Source organism: Salvia hispanica, unplaced genomic scaffold (genome assembly GCF_023119035.1).
Source record: "Salvia hispanica cultivar TCC Black 2014 unplaced genomic scaffold, UniMelb_Shisp_WGS_1.0 HiC_scaffold_284, whole genome shotgun sequence".
Classification (NCBI taxonomy): domain Eukaryota; kingdom Viridiplantae; phylum Streptophyta; class Magnoliopsida; order Lamiales; family Lamiaceae; genus Salvia; species Salvia hispanica.
Genome location: NW_025952008.1, coordinates 15,548 through 32,248, shown reverse-complemented (window position 1 = coordinate 32,248; position 16,701 = coordinate 15,548). Strand labels below are relative to the sequence as shown.

At 35.5% G+C, this 16,701-nt stretch overlaps 1 pseudogene; it reads right to left on the bottom strand.

The window, feature by feature from the left end:
• Window positions 1-3,444: 3,444 nt before the first annotated feature.
• LOC125198812 lies at window positions 3,445-9,804 on the bottom strand (annotated as a pseudogene).
• Window positions 9,805-16,701: the final 6,897 nt, after the last annotated feature.

The following is a 16,701-nucleotide window of genomic DNA, read 5'->3' as shown; positions in this document are numbered from 1 at the left end:
TAGGGGTTTGGAAAAAAGCGTTTCGTTACATTTCAAAGAAACAAAAAGAAAAGGGGGTCTGGTTTCATTATTCAACGTTCCACCGCCTCCACATATTCCACATTTCCCCAAAAAACCTTGAAAGAGATTTGAAGATTGAAATACAAATCGAAGATTGGTTCTAATCCATAAAACTTCCACGGGGGTATTTATTTGCTTTCTTTGATGTATTTGATTGAATCCATTATTTTGGTTTTCATGAAGAACAGGTAGCAATTTTATTGTGGAGTTTTGGTGAAGACTACAATGGAATTTTGATTAATTCAAGGACTTTTTAGATTGCTTTGTCTTTGGGGTTTTTTTGTTATTCTTTCCTTTTTAATTCAATTGTTTATACCAAGGGTTTGTTTCCCTTTTTATTTAAAGGAATACCTATCTAGGTTTGATAAAAAGTGAACATCACTTTGATAATCTACACTCGAGAGGGGAACCATAGTGAGGACTTGGGGCTTTTGTTCTATGGGGTTTAAACTAAACATATTGAAGGAGACTTAAAATTAAAGGGGAAAAGGGGGGAGTAAATTTGCAGGGGCTCAACCTAGACTAACTTTTCCCAGTAAATTTTAGAGACATAAAAGGGGGAATCAAGTTTTTGAATCAATGCAAGAAAAATTTCCCTTGTAGTTGGGTCCAAAACTCTCTCTCCTCTTTGTGATATCTTTTCCCGTGTTTTTTTCTCTTGTTACTTTTAATTTCTTTTCATTGTTATATGCTTATAGTATGTTAGAACAAAACCATTTCTCTTGGATTGTCTAGATAGTAATTGAAATTTGTTCGTGGTACTTGAGTTGATACAATCTTGTCTGTGGATACGATACTCTTGCTTGTTAATTGCTACACTAACCCCGTACACTTGGGGTATTATTTGTGTTAAAATAAGTCGAGTCAAGAACTTATGCGTTGGAGCGTATCCAGCAATCCGTACATCATCACCCTCCGCGTCCCCACCGGTCGCCCGGGAGGCGCTCCCCGAGACTTCCCCTTCCCTTCGCCTTCGCCGCCTTCGCCGCTTTCACTCCCGTGGGCGCCAGGAGTGCTCGAACAACCTCAACGACTGGGTTTAAGTCGGTTGGCGTCGGACCGCTGCCGCTAAACTCCGGATTGAACGAGCTTTTCTTCCCCAAGCCCGCGCCGTCGCCCCTCAATTCCCGCCGAAATTTTTCATGATCCTTCAGTTCATGTAGGCCCCAGGTGTTGGAACCCGGCGGCTGCGACGGTACTCGTGAATTGGTGGAGCGACAAATCCCGCACATCGGCGTAGCTCATACCGTCGACATCATTCCGTAATTGTTCTAGTATATGCCATGAAACTTACCAATGTGGAACATGACACGCTCGAAATGCTGAAGCTCCGCGCCTTGTGAAAGGTGCCCCTTAGGCTTCACTCCTCCTCATGTATCGTTGCGCAATGCGGGTCCGGAAGCCAAGCTTCCGTTGGTTGTTCGACACAACCGCATCCTCGCGATATCGATCCAAACCCTTTCCGCAGCAAGAGTCCGGACCGTATAATGTGTTCGCGGCCTTCACCCTTCGGAGCAAGCGCCCGGGTCCGCGGCCGTCCCCTTTGCTGCGCCTTCCCTTCCCCCTTTCCCTTCTCCTTCTCTTTTGGGGGTGATGGGTGCATCTCCTCCACTTCATACTCTTCCGCCGTCTTGAAGCTCAAATCAGTGATGAAAAGTTGTAGATCCGTGAGTGTCGGTGTAGAACTCACATCTGTCCGGTACACCGCGTCCCACAATTCGGGTTGATTCCTCTTCCGATGCTCCATGGAACGCCTCGTGGGATAATTCCTGACCAGCACCGACAAAGGTGCTCCCGAGATTGAGGGAAGGCCGCGGGTTGGTTCCCGGGAAAATAAGAGTGAATCCTCCACCGAATATGTTGCCTCCGGAACTTGGTTAAAAATAAGGGTTTTTCGCCGATGGTGGAGGTTGGTTGAAGTAGGGATTTTGCGAGTGGGTGGAGTTTGGGATACGGCGGAATTTGGGTTCCGCCGTGTATGGCTTCCATCGCTGATACTTGGGGAGAGTTGTCGGAATCCATTTTGTAGAGAGAGGGGGTGTAGAGTGAAAAGATAAGTGTGGAAAGTGATGGAAAGTGGTCAAAGTGTTGGAATGTGGAGGAATGGTGTGAAAGTGATGGGAAATGGAGATATTAAAAGAAAAAAAAACAAAAAAAAAAAAAGGGGAAAAGGGTCGCGGCGGCCTTCCTCCACAATGGAGGGCGATGGGAGCCCTCCTCACGCTAGAGGCGATACATCGCATATGGGGAGAGAGGGAGGGGCCCCGGGGCCCATTTTCCACTATGGGGGCCGGTGGAGGCCAGAAAGGCCCTTCCATCGGCCCTCATTGCTAATGCCTTACAATAGTGACAAATTATTAGGTACACAGTGAGTATTTTATTTGGACAAAACCGACAAAATTGATGGCCAATTCAAAAAAGAGTAATTTATCCATATATACTACTACTTTTCCATCCAAAAAAATTTGGGGTCATTCATCAAAATTACTAGTCTCTATCTAATTATATTAAGTTATACAATCACCATTACAATCAAGATCGAGCTACAATGTATATCCTATAAAATTCAAACTCTAAATGAACCAATCTACCAACTGAGCTCTTTCTAATACCATTTGACGAAACTTTCTGAGCACGAATTAGCAAACTTTTTTAATTATGAAGGCAAAAAAAAGTCGAAAAATATGTTGATTTGAGAGATAGTGCGAAGACCACGAAATGAGACTTATACATTTCAAAAGCCTTGAGCCGAGATACATTTTGCTCTCTCTATCTCTCTCTTTGCAATTTCACTCTTTACATGAATCAGAGATGGACTTTCTTCTTCGAAAGCGAAAACTTAAATATGAATCCCTCCCAATCGTTTTTTTTTTGGGGGGAAAATGGAGCTCTAAACTAAGCAAGATTGAATTCAAGAAAATATTGATTTGATACCTAAAGCTTCCTACAATTTTCATACCCCCTTATGGGAATGCTATCAAACCAAGAACTCAGCTCCCCCCACCCTGTGCACAAACCTTCCCCTCTTTTCTTGGTTAAATAAGGCCTGGTCCGAGAATCCAGTGATGCCCAAAGTTTAATTAAAAGACTGGCATGCTGAGTGGAACCCAGGGGTCCCCATTCCCCATCCATTTCTGAATAGATATCTAGTTAAACCAACCAAACATAATAATAGTATTAGAGCTGAAAACAAACCAACCAACAAAAAACTTAACTAAACAAAACTATGCATTATGAAGAAACTCACCCAGCGGGTTCGTTTGGCTGCTCCATCGAAATCCCTGCCCTTATATTTTTGAAACTTCCGCGGGCCACCGGGAAAAAAGGCGATGGTAGTTGGGCATACCACAACTTTTTTAAGGCTGTTGTAGGATGTTTAACTCACTAGGTGCACAAGGGTTGCCCCGACATATCGTTCTCAAGGACAGTTTGCACACTGACAGACTTGGGAAAAAGCGCGGGAACTGTTCTGGCATGGTGCCGCATGTTTGTGAAACTCCAAACACCATTGTCACAGAAAACCGGGAAAACTGCACTGTTCATCACAGTGGCTGCAGATAGCCAAACAACCAGAGGACTTACTCAAGGCATTTTCAAAATTAGTATTATTTCAAATAATTTGTTTTTTCCCCTTTTAATAATTTTTATGTTCATGTAACAAATTTCTTCCCAACAATTTGCCTTTTTTGGCTTTTCCTAAGTAAATATACAAAATCAGGCGACTAAGAAACTGAAAACTGTGTCTCCCCGAAATTATTAGACTTCTAGAATTTCTCATGCGCATCCTTTTAAGTTCGCATGTAGGTAGCATGGATCCAACCCAGGCTGACACCTATTTCTAAGGGGAAAATTATGTTGGAAATTTTTCGATTTTAATTCAAACTATAGAACACTTCACTGAAGGGAAAGTAGCAAACAAAACCACCAACAAAGTCGAGATTTTTTTTCCCACAAATGATGAAAAAAAACCCCCCAAGCCTAATAAAAGACAAAAGCGATTTGATTCAGTACCTGTCGAGCAGTCAGTTCCAGGTAAAAGGGTTTACAATTACAGACTCCTTCCCTAAAAGGGATTCACCCTGACCCCCCCAATTGTTAGGGCAAGATCCTACAAACAGACAAGGACACAAGTTGGGGGAAAAAAAAAGGATTGCAGTTTGGGGGGAAAAATAAATCTTTGACCACCACGCTGGCTACAATCATGGCCCTCAAACCCAAAAGCCCCTGGCATCTTCCATCAATGCAATCACCATTAAAATAACAGGCATTGGGACATTGACCAGATACAGGGGCAGGATCTACATTGCAGAGTTCTTGATAGGCAGGGCAGATCAGCTCACCTACAGAATGGATGTGACAATTCTCCATAAGGAAACATGCATTAAGATGCAACTTATAAATAAACAGACACGATAACCCGGATTGCACATGCACACTTGTTTGTGGGTGCAAAAGGGCGGATAATGTATAGAAATAAAAGATGTTACCATTAAACCCCTGAAAATTTAATGGGTCCACCAGAAAGGGGACATATTTTCCAAAGTCCATCTACCGCAACCTAGTAATACAGCAAAATGCACTCTTAGAATTTAAAAATTAAAATGCCCTGCAATTATCAAAATTTGAAGCTTTAAAAATAAAATTACATCAAAGGGATCACAGCCCGGTTTTTTGCTTTTTCTCACCTTTAAAAAATTAAATCTATGAAACAAATCATTTTTTTAAGTTTTCAAATGTTCTTTTAAAATATCCCGAAATATGGAAAAGGGTGATGATGCTCTACAATATCAGCGTACAAGAACGCTATACAAAACTATTAGCATACATACACAAAGGTATGTTTAAAAAGCAAACTGTACCTCAATGGGTTGTTTAAACATCTTTCTGATAACAAAACCCTTTCCCCGCGTGAACCCTCCCAACAAACCCACTACGCAAAATTTGAGGCCATGCATCTGTTATCCAAAGGGTACCCCGAACTGTAATTATCTGTTATACATGAATTTCATAATGGAACAGAAATGGTACAGTAAAAATCACCTTGAATTACTTCCCCACTTCACCCAACATACTGTCAGGTGCCCTAGCACTGTTAGTATCCGTACATGAACCGTCAGAATATGCCACATAATATGTACAATAATCAGCCAATGATGACTGGCCTCCTGCAAAGATAAAAAGCAGGGTATTAAGGATCCCAAGCCTGTTGAGATGGGATATTGTGAAATATACTACTCCTATTAGCCAAATTGTGAACTACTAGGATTACAATAACAATGCACAATAAGTACATAGGAAATCATAGAAGTGAATTGCACATTAAACATCAATGAAAGCAACCCCTTAAAAGATGAAAATCCTCAAGTAGAACACTAAACATTTAAACCACCAGGTAGAAATAAAAACATAATTACACACTGATAGATGTTGTCACTAGACACTAATACATAAAACATGACAGGAACAGGATACTTCAAATTCCAAACTGAATCATTCATATTGAAAAGATTAGCAAATCCCAAGCAAACATTAAGTCATCAATTCATGATCTTCACATAACATAAGACGAGATGGAGTAAGCATATTGTGTTTCCACATTGGATGGAGGTCATTCAAGAAACAAAAAGTAATAAAATATGATCTGCAATTAAATGTCTCAAAAAATTTAGACAAATAGTAAAAAGTAACTGGGTTTTGGCCAACTCTATCCAGATTATAGCTTATACATGTCCAGTTTACTTCTAAACGAGATTTTTTTTTCCAATAAAAAATGGCAATTCAAGAACTGAACTGCAGGCAAAATGAAAAGAAAGGGAACAAGGATCAACTTCGCCTGACTTCAAGTTGACAGAGTAACTTGCATTGAAACGTGGAAAAATATATCTGGAGAAGGATAAAGGAACAAAATGCATGGCTTTTTGACCTATCATGCCGTGTAGATAAGAGTATAAATTGACATGCAACCTAGAACCGCTAGTAAAAGGATGCACATACTACAACATTACTTGTTAGGGAGCTTAGAAAAAATTCAATTTAAAGGAAGCAACAGCAGACCCACCTTTATTAGCTTGTGAAAAGTAAACGAGCCCACTGCGGAAGATCACACTGTAGTTTATAATAGGACAATAACCTTCTGCCTCCCTATTATATGTACATCCAAAGCTGTGTTGAATTGCGATATGCACCCTTCCAATGGTTGCAGGGCAATGTAACAAACTCAGTTCCCTGGTTGTGGCCCATCAAGATGGTCTGCCATGCTGTAATTAGCCTGATACCACCCACTGTCCTCCAGTAAAGCAAGCGTCATCTTAGAAACAACTGATCTTGTATCAACTGAGCCCGTCATAATCTCATTCATTAGAAGTCTTTTCTCCCAATGAGATCCTGTGTTAAAAACCATAATTATAAAAACAATAAAAATCAACCACTCTCAAGACCATTCCACACACCAAACATTTTAGAAATGTGATACAAAACCCCAAAAAATCTGGATAAATATGCAAAAATAAAATAAAAACATTAGGATATATGCAAAATAATACAATGACCAACCTGATGCGCGCCCAAGCCATCTTCAAGCTCCAAACCAGTAAAGTTCTCAGAGAAAGCCTGCCAACCAAAATGTGAGAAGCTTTATCCACTATGTATGTATTTATATATAATCTACATAAATACTAAGAAAATGAAATCAAAATTATGTTTCTGACATTTGCCAGCATACGAACCATTTAAAAATTGAAATTTGAATAAATTGGACTGATAATTTTACCCGTAATGATAGGGGGAGTGCATGATAACTCGAGGAAGCACCACTTTTGTTACCATCCGTCCTAGTTTTTTATCCATAGCTTGTTCTGTTACCTACAAAGAGGTTTGATGATGAAATAGTTGGAGGACATAAGCATGTTGTCGCCTGGAAAATCCACTAACCAAAGTGGGTGTCAAGCAGTGTATTTGCCCTGATAACTCAAAATAGAACCTTTGGTTGGATTTTAATTACAGTTCCATTAGGCAACGAACATACATGATTGTCTCATTTACAGAATGAACACTAAAATAAAAGTAAATATATTATCAATTATTAAGAAAAGGGCCCCATGCTAGGAACTGCTCTATTGATTATTATAAGTAGAGGAAAAGTTTTCAGACACAACCTTGTACTTCAATTCAATGCAACAAGCTATCAAACTACATAACCTAAACATGATTTCAAAATTATATCAGTAGTAAGAAAGTATGCAGAATATTAACTTGTTGAAAGATTTAGCTTTTAGTAGAATAGAGTCATAAAATACCAAAATCCAATTAAAAAAGACTATAAAACAAGATAGGATTCCTGCATTATCATATTCAATGTGGGAAAAATGGCATTTTAATTCTACGATGTCAGTGACAATCTCCTAAACTTAAATACACAGTGGTGGTCTAGTGATAAATTTCCTGATAACCAATATGTTGAAAATCTTTCTATGACTTACCTGAATACGCCTTCTTTTCCTCTCATCTCGAAAGTGAGCAAAGGCATGAGGATCAATCCAAGAACATGCATAACCTACATAAGCCAAACTTCACTACTTCTAATAAAGAAGAGCAACCTAATTCCCAAGTGTTAACTTGATCAACACCTCGTGGATTAGGGTGGCAGAAAGTAATGATTCCGCTTCAGCAGTCAAGTGACGAGGTGCAACATTCACATGCCCTAATCACCAAAACAATATTGGTCAATGAACTTCCACCTTTAATAATAGCTAATTATATAATGAGAATTAGCTAAGTCAAATAAAAGAACCATACCAGCAATAGCACGACCCCATTGATCCCCTTCACATGCAACAGCCCAAGCAAGAGTGTTCCCAGTTGTCGGTCTTGTAGTAACCAAGAGAACTAAATCTGCATCAGCTACGCCTTCTGAAAAGATCGAAAAGATGCATTTAATAATGCTGAGATTTTAAGAAAACCAACAGACGAAAACATTAATCATCTGAAGTGTTATAGTCTTTTGCAAGAGATAGACCTTCCACATATTCCCTGGGAAGTTGCACACCTCCGTCTTGACCACAAGCAGAGTATCCACTCAGCCGCAAATTCCCCCTTACAGGCTCAACAGCGACGCTCTTCTGAACCAATCTGCTGTTTGCCCAAGAGCCTGTAGTAGAATGTGCATATTATAACATGTTTTCAATATAGAACAGTTTTAAGGATTAAATTGAATGTTAAGATTAAAGAATATATTTTTCAAGCTATACACATCAGTAATCCCCTATCATGCAGCAAACTCCTAAAAGAGTTGACGAGAAATTCTTAAACAAACTCCATTTTTAGATTCAACTAAATTACTAATTCTGTCAAAGGTTACGGTTCCCACCATACAACAAAAAATAAATAAAACAAAACCTTGCGAAGACGAAGTTTCTTGTCCTCCTCAGCTATGTCATCTAGTGTACAATTATACCAACAGTCACCATAAATAGGAGGATCCGCTGAGGGTTACAAGAAGGTGCACCAGAGTAAGAGGCTCCAGCTGGTTCTCCCAACTGGAAAAGGAAACATAGGCGTAAAGGGAAACAATATCCAGCATCAGTATCACATCAACAGTATAAACAGAATTTTTCATAAAGTATACTTGCCTTTACAATGTCCCCCACATTCCGGCAGTCTCTATCAGAAGAATGACCAACAGCATCATAATTTAAGTAGATTCTAATGGGTTGCTTCGCATCAGTATGCGGCAATGGCAATTCAGAAACACCGAGCAGCCCACGTCCCTTTCTCTTTAGGGACTTGGATAAATCAGGCTCAACATAGACTTGAGCAGACACGGAATAAACCTTATGACCAGGTCTCTTCCTTTGTTCGAGGATTTGATCGTGAATGCAAGAATGTGATAGTATGTTCTCTTTGTCCGTATCAATTACTCGCCTTTGAGATTGTAATCCTTCAGTTGTTGCAAAATCAGCTTCCAATAGAAGCAACACCAATAATATCTGAGATCGATAGAGACAACTTAGCAGATACTTATAAACTATCTGTCCTTTGCAGAAGTTGAAATTCATTGAGAGAAATACAAACTCCATAAGCTTAGCAAACAGACCCTCAACTAAACCAAATGAAGTCCAATTTAGCATCCATAAATATACTGTTAGTCAATTAAGCAAACACTTGACTTGATCCAATTTTACAAAGAAAATGTCAAAGAAACCCAGAAAGGAATTTTTGCCGAAGATAACGAAATAAGAAAGTAAACACACAAACCCACCTTCCATAAACAAGCACCCCAAGTTTAAAGTAATAATGGAGTAAATAATTAAACAACAATGGAACCAAAAATTATCCTCTTTTTTTGTAGTCTCCAGCATTACCTCAACAAAAATGAAATTGAATCCTTACCTTGAAGCAAATGACAGCAAGATTGAGTTCAAATCTCAGGAGTGAAGAAACCTCGCCGGCGCATCGGTTACATCGAACCCTCAACTCCATTAAACGCCGAACAACCTCAATTGAATCAAATCGCCGCCGCTCTCCTGATCGGCAAAAGCCTCAAAACCCGCCGCATTATAGGCCGTGCTCAAAACCCAGAAGCTGGAAACCCTCAAACCCAACAAATATGGTAAAGGCGCCTCAGTTTTCGAAGAAGTCTGCCGAAATATGTGAGCTCTTTGTCTCTTGATATGTGTGAGCTCTGTGCACTGATTTGTCCAATTCCCCAGCACCAAATCTCGCAGATTTTTCAGTTTAGGGAGAGGAGAGAGAAGGAGATAAGTGTACACTATGCATACACAGTAGAGAGGAAGATATACTGAATTACTGAGACGGAGATGAACAACTTTTTGTGCGGAGATTGAAAAATGGGTAAAGTTGGAATTGGTAGTGACAAATTGGCAATGGTGAATTGATGAATTCAATTCACGCATATATTATTAATAGTTTTAATTATATATAGAAAATATTAATAATAGCTTGTATGAATTCACCAAAGCAGAAGGTGATTTATGTTACTTTCCTTCTATTCAATTATTTGTTGTCATCCTTCAATAATCAATAATACTATTGGAGGCTTAAAAAATAGGGGTGGGTATAGATATCCTTACCAAAACCCACATCCATATCCTTGCAAATACGGTATCACGAGCAAAATCATACCTTTACCTTAAAAGTTTTGGTATCGAAGCTCTGGTAACTATTTTATTTATGGAATTTCCATACCGATACCATACCTCATTTTAGGTATCTGTCCGAAGTTAGTATCCTTACTTTTTGGTATACGACTTTCAACATCAATTAAAATAGAAAATTAGAGTATTTAGAATATTATTTATATTTTATAATTTTAAAAATAAATTAAATATAATTTATTCATAATTATATTTATATTTCACGATAGATTTTACAATTTAAAAATATATAAAAAATATTTTATATATAATTGTGTTTATATTTTTGTGGTATATACCTTAGTTTACGGTATATACCTTAATTTACGGTATATAGCTTACCATCTCACGGAGAAAAAAATAAGAATATGTGATTTAAATATATAAATATAAAAAAGAGTAAGTTTTTCAAGATCGTGATAGGTCAAATAATAAAAAAATAATAGTTAACTCATATGACGAAATCTAATAATTTGGGAAAATTAAATAGTCTTGAAATATTGAAGATGACTATGATTTTTTTTATTGTTTTGGGAGAAATAGTTTCGGGTTAATTAAAATAATAGAATAAATAATGTTAACAAACATGTAATTATATATATTGGGCACTCTATTAATTAAATATATAAGAAATTAAATACAATATGTCATGTATTTGAATTTTGTAATTTTATGACATCAACTTTGACAATTTAACTTTATGACAAATCAAACTATGATGTACGTGGAGTATATTTTTCCAATAGTAATCTAGATAAAAATCAAATTGTCACAGATTATAACTTTACCATATTTGAGTAGTATTTTAAAGTTTAATGGCAATTCACAATTAAAAAATATGCTCATATTTTTCTGGTGATCCTACCCAACCCACTTGCTTCTATGACAACTAGACTTTGATTTAATTTGTTACATATATAAAGTTGCTGGCTGGATAAAGTTTGATTCAGCTATTATTATTTAAAGTAATTTAGGTGATCGATTGATAATGAAACGAGGAGCACGCAATTATGGAAGAATCATGAATTTTTTTTATAGTGGGAAGCAATTTATTGTTATTGTATATAATGCGATTTGCATATTCTATGGCAGTCGAATTAATTTTTCTAAATATAATTACTATTCATACCTTTTTCGATGTCAATTTTAGAATGGATCCGAATTTCTTAGCTGAATATATTAATGATTATGCATGGATGCGTGAGTCGTGACTACATAACTATAATTACCGAATCTATTAAAAGCAATAGTGAAAAAGTCACTTGGTAAAATCTGCAAATTAAATGTTTTTCCTCACATCTATTTGTGGGTATTTATGTTCTTAGCAAATTGAGAAGAGCTCCTGTGAACAATTAATAAGTACTACTAAGAGGGTTAATGATGAGCGCCACAGAAGTTTTTGTCTAACAAATTTGCACAACCCCATCTTATTTTCAAATGTCAAATTAATTTTAATACTCCATTTTTTATCAATCGAACTAATACATCCCAATTGAAATTACCTTCACGAATTTAATTAGACAGTGATAAGTACTAATTTATATAAAACCTAATGCAAACTATACTGACTACAATTCAACCGAATCCAATCTAAGCTATATCCAATAATTCAGGGCATAGATTTGTACTTTGGAGCAAATTAATTGTCCTAACAGTAATTAAGTAATTGATGAAGTTTGAATGAACTAAAACATAAATTATTTGGTGTTAGGGCAGTTGGGTTTGGTGTTTTGCTGACCAAAGTCCGACAGGCTATATTATATTTTTGAAATGGATGAGTCCAATAGTAGCGAATATTACCTAATCCACATTTTTTAACGTTATTTCACACCCAACTTATAATTATAATTTCGTATTATCTGCTTTAATAATCTTCTAGCTTAACAACTTTATTAAGGATACAGCTCACCAATTGATTGGTATTTATGTATTCTAGTGCAACAATCCATAAGACTAATAATTACCCCAAGAGTATAATAATACTGTTTTAACTAGCTAGAGGAACAAATCATACGTCCATTAAATCAATTTGAGAAAATTACAAGCAATCGGATCCTCGGCTAAATTACACAGCTACACGTAGAAACCATATCAATTATAATACTTTGAAATTAATTTGGTCTTAAGTGTTGTCAATACATGCGAAATTATATTTTACTATAAAATTTTCAGTCACGTTTCCAATACTTTTTTATCAATTTAATATTACTCATATTGAAAAATTATTCAGTGTCCATTATATGTATAAAATTTTTAAATTTTGGGATGTATATTTTTTATAAGAAAAAATGAATTATTTGATGAAATTAACAACACTAATAATTTTAGTCCATATCCATAAAAAAAAAAAAAGGGGAAAAGTGAAAAGGGCAAATTTTTGGGGACATACGAAATAAAAATAAGGAAAATTTTCGTGATCGGGAAATAATAACAAAATATATATATATATATATATATATATATATATATATATATATATATCTTTTCATTTTTTTTTAATCTTTTGTGTTTGTTTTGTTTTTATCTGAGATGATGATAGATGTGAATTTTAGGAGAAGGAAAAGTAGTTATCCTACTTCGTTTTTCTTTGATTTGTCATTTTAGGTAAGATTTTACTTATGAATGAACAAACATCAAAAGAGACTATTTTCGTAACTAAACTTAGAAAAAGTATCCCATGTTGGTAGAGATGATGGTAACAATTTTGCATAGGAAAAAAAAGGGGCAAGGGTTGGTGTGACACTTCAACAAACTTCTTTCAAATTTATATTATATGGAAAAAATAATTTATGATAATAGGTAAGATAACTTAAAGAGGCTATTTCCAATTTGTACATAATAAATAAATAAAAATAAAAACCCAAAACATGGCATATCAAATTGGAGCGAGAGGATCACTTTGTCTAAATTTAAATCTCAACTAATGCAACAACTATTTAGAGGTAAATGATTGGTGATCTTATTTAATAGATTACTAATATATCCAGTTAACTATAGTAGTAATATCTCATAAGAGTCATTTGCAGCCTTTCGATCGAATTCCAATCGAATTTCTAATTAACATTTAATTCGTGGTAGAGTTGATGAGCAAATTGTGGATTCCCACAATTATGTAGTAGTAGTATAGTAGTTGGGCTTGCTAATGGGCTGATAACGAAATCAGTTTAATGGATTGTGCTTTAAAATGGAAATAATTTGGAATGGGGGATTAGTTTCAAGAGTAGCAATAGATTTTTTTTTTTCATTATTACAACTTATAAGTATGATTAGTGCCCTAATGTTCTTTCCGAGAATGAGAGAGTGGTTAAACTTACGATAGAGATTAAATTTATTTGTTGCTTTCGTCCCATAATTTTTGAATCATACTGTATTATTTTTTCAGGGTACACCGAGATAACAGTGAGTCATATAATCTTTTAATAAAAATCAATATTTTCGATCACTATAACTTTATTTATTTTTCTAATTTATTTTATTTTCCTTTGTAAAATTTTTATTTTCTCTCTACTTATCAAATATTTTTTTAAAATCTCGTATTATTTCATAAGTGGACATCTTCCATAGAATAAAATTACTTTTTTGTTAGTGTCCAAAATTATGAGGAAATACTTTTTTTTTTGTGCCCAAAATTGCTTTATTAATCGTGGGACAAGGTGGTATTAATAGTATCTATTCAACTTTACACCCACCTCAATCGAATTAATATTGAAATTAACCAAAAATATAATTAACGGGTAGAGCAAAATTGTAGGACGTCAATCCAACTCAAATCTCATGGTCGGTTTGAATAGCCCGTAAAATTAGCGTGTTAATTTCGAATTTTGTAATCAAATAAACGCTAAACTGATTACTCAGTAGGATTAAGTAGTTAAACGGGCTTGGTCAGCCCAACTAGCTTGCAGCATTTAATTGAAAAATACTACTACTAAGTTTTAGGTTTTTTTAATATATATTTTAAGTTAAATAGTTTTATTGAAGGATCAAATGAGAAAACTATTGCAAGATAATTTGTGTGTTAGATTCTAAGTAGTAATATTATCTTGTACTACTCAACTCCAAGAACAAATATACTGGCAGTGGAATTAGAGTCTACTAATGATAATTAAATAGTTGCAAGTATGTGGCAAAGATAAGAATAAAAGCAAACTGAGTTAATGCAATACAATATAGGAGTATAAAATTCCAGTACGATGCCCCGTCTCCGCATTTAATGATATTAAAAAAGCACTTATTGCCTCACGTTTATACATTTCATACGAGCAAACATAGTACCATATTAAAATTTAAAAAATTAAATGTAGTATCTAAAATTGATCACACTTTAAGAAATGGTTGATTTTTGTTTTGTTCGTTAGGACATGTGGTATCACTCTAATACTATGTCTCAACAATTGTTATTACTCATTTTATACCGTCGTTTCTTTTAGGGGATTAAAATAGAAAAAATTTTTGGCAATTGGGATATAGTAGAATTGGAAATACATGTCCCCATCTTCAGTCCAAGGATTTCCAATTTTTTTATACATATGGTTTTTTTATTTGATTTAAAACTATAACATACATAATTATTTTCGACATATAAGTAAGGATTTTATTTTCGACATAAATAGTTTATTTCTTTGGCAGAATATTTTATTCTAAAAAAAAAAATAATGAAACCAATTATAATTATTTAAACGGTGAGAATTTTTTTTAAAAAAAAAACATTGGGTAAAATAATCATATGTTCGATATTTAATCATATCTTATTCATGGGCTTTCATCCCGTACAGTTTCAAATATACAATTTCAATTTTAGAAATATTTTACAAAAACTTTATTACAATTATTTAAGCAAAAAAATTGGATAAGAAATAGTTTCAAAAACATCTATGCAATATAAAATCATGAGGTATTGAAATTTGAGGTCAAAAGTGACAAGCTTTCCATATCAAGCTTCACCTCTCAATTCCTAATTTTTATAAACGTCCCATATTCAAGAGCCAGCAAGGAGAAGACTTGTTTCATAGTTTGGGAAAATTAATTTGAGAGATTAGAGCTAAGAGCATCTTCAATGGCGAAAGGCCGGCTAGCCGCTCCAGCGCCTGCCGTCCGTTAGCCACCATTGGGACCGGCGAGCGAATGGGCAGGCCGACCCCTAGCCCCCATTGAGCTCCCCGATCGGCAGGATGGCAAAAGGACCTTTTTCTTTCTTTTTTTTTTATAATTTTCGGACTTAATATACGCAATTTTAACTGATTTTCATCCGCACTACTTGTTTTAACGATTTTCCCCACTCTTAATTTCGTACAAGAGTAATATTGCGAAATGGAGAACAACAACGACTCTCCCCCAAAGGACGCGGGAAAGAAACTCTACCTGACCAGTTGTGGATGGAGTCCAATGGGCGGGTATTACAATAGCCCCCTTGGCCGTATGATGCTGGATGCCGGTGGCATGGGGTAGTAATGGTTGGGTTTTGGGATAACAAAAGCATGTTTCGAGCAAGTTTCGCGAATAGAATCTTGCTTGTATACGTAAAACTCTACAATCCACTTTTAACCCGATTCGCATTATTCGGAAAGCCTCCACAATTTAATCACTATTATTATTACATTGTGTTTGCTTGTGCATTTATAAGATGTTTTACAAACATTTAAATGCATAGCAAGAAACAAAGTCTAAGTCTTTTGCTTAGAGACCTTTGGGCGTCATCATTTTAAGGTAAAAGTATCTATGCAATGCGCAAAAAAAGAAGAATTTCACAACCTAGATAGCTTTTGGGTACCTATCGGGAAAAGGGTTTCAATGCCCCGCATATTTCTAAGCCTTACCGAAATAAGATGACATTGGGGTGGTATAACATCGAACCGGGTCTAACAAAAAAGATTTCTTTAGTATCTACTAAAGACTAGGGCTTGATAAAATATTATTTTAATCTACATATGTTAGCATTAGCATAATGATATTGATTATGCACTACTTTGACTTATCAAATGGTGCGGATTTTTCGAACCCAATAATCCCGATATATCGGTGTGGATTAATATCTAAGGCTAAGATTGCTATTATGTTGAAACTGCGCGAGGTGAGTCTCGTTTGATAATGTCCTCAAGAGGAGCTCAACAAGGTTTTATTATTCAAATCGCCAGCTTGGAGTTTTATTACTCTATGAATAATAAATAAATGTTTTTGCTAAGTCCACTCTTGGGAAATTTAAAAAGATATTAATTAATTAAGTCCATAGCGAATTAATTAATTAATGGACATTTATATCTTAACAGAAATAAATAATAAACAAAGTGGAAACCGGAACTTGTAATTTCGGATTTGATGGGGAGAGTTCAATATTACTTTGAGGGGCCCCTCGTAATATTCCAATATAAGCTTGTATTAAATTGTGGGTTCAATTTAATTAGTTAAAGTAATGCTAGCCCATATCCAAAAACCCTTTCCCTGATCCCCTGTCCCGGGCCCAAAAGGAACCAATATAAATAAGAAAAATGAGACT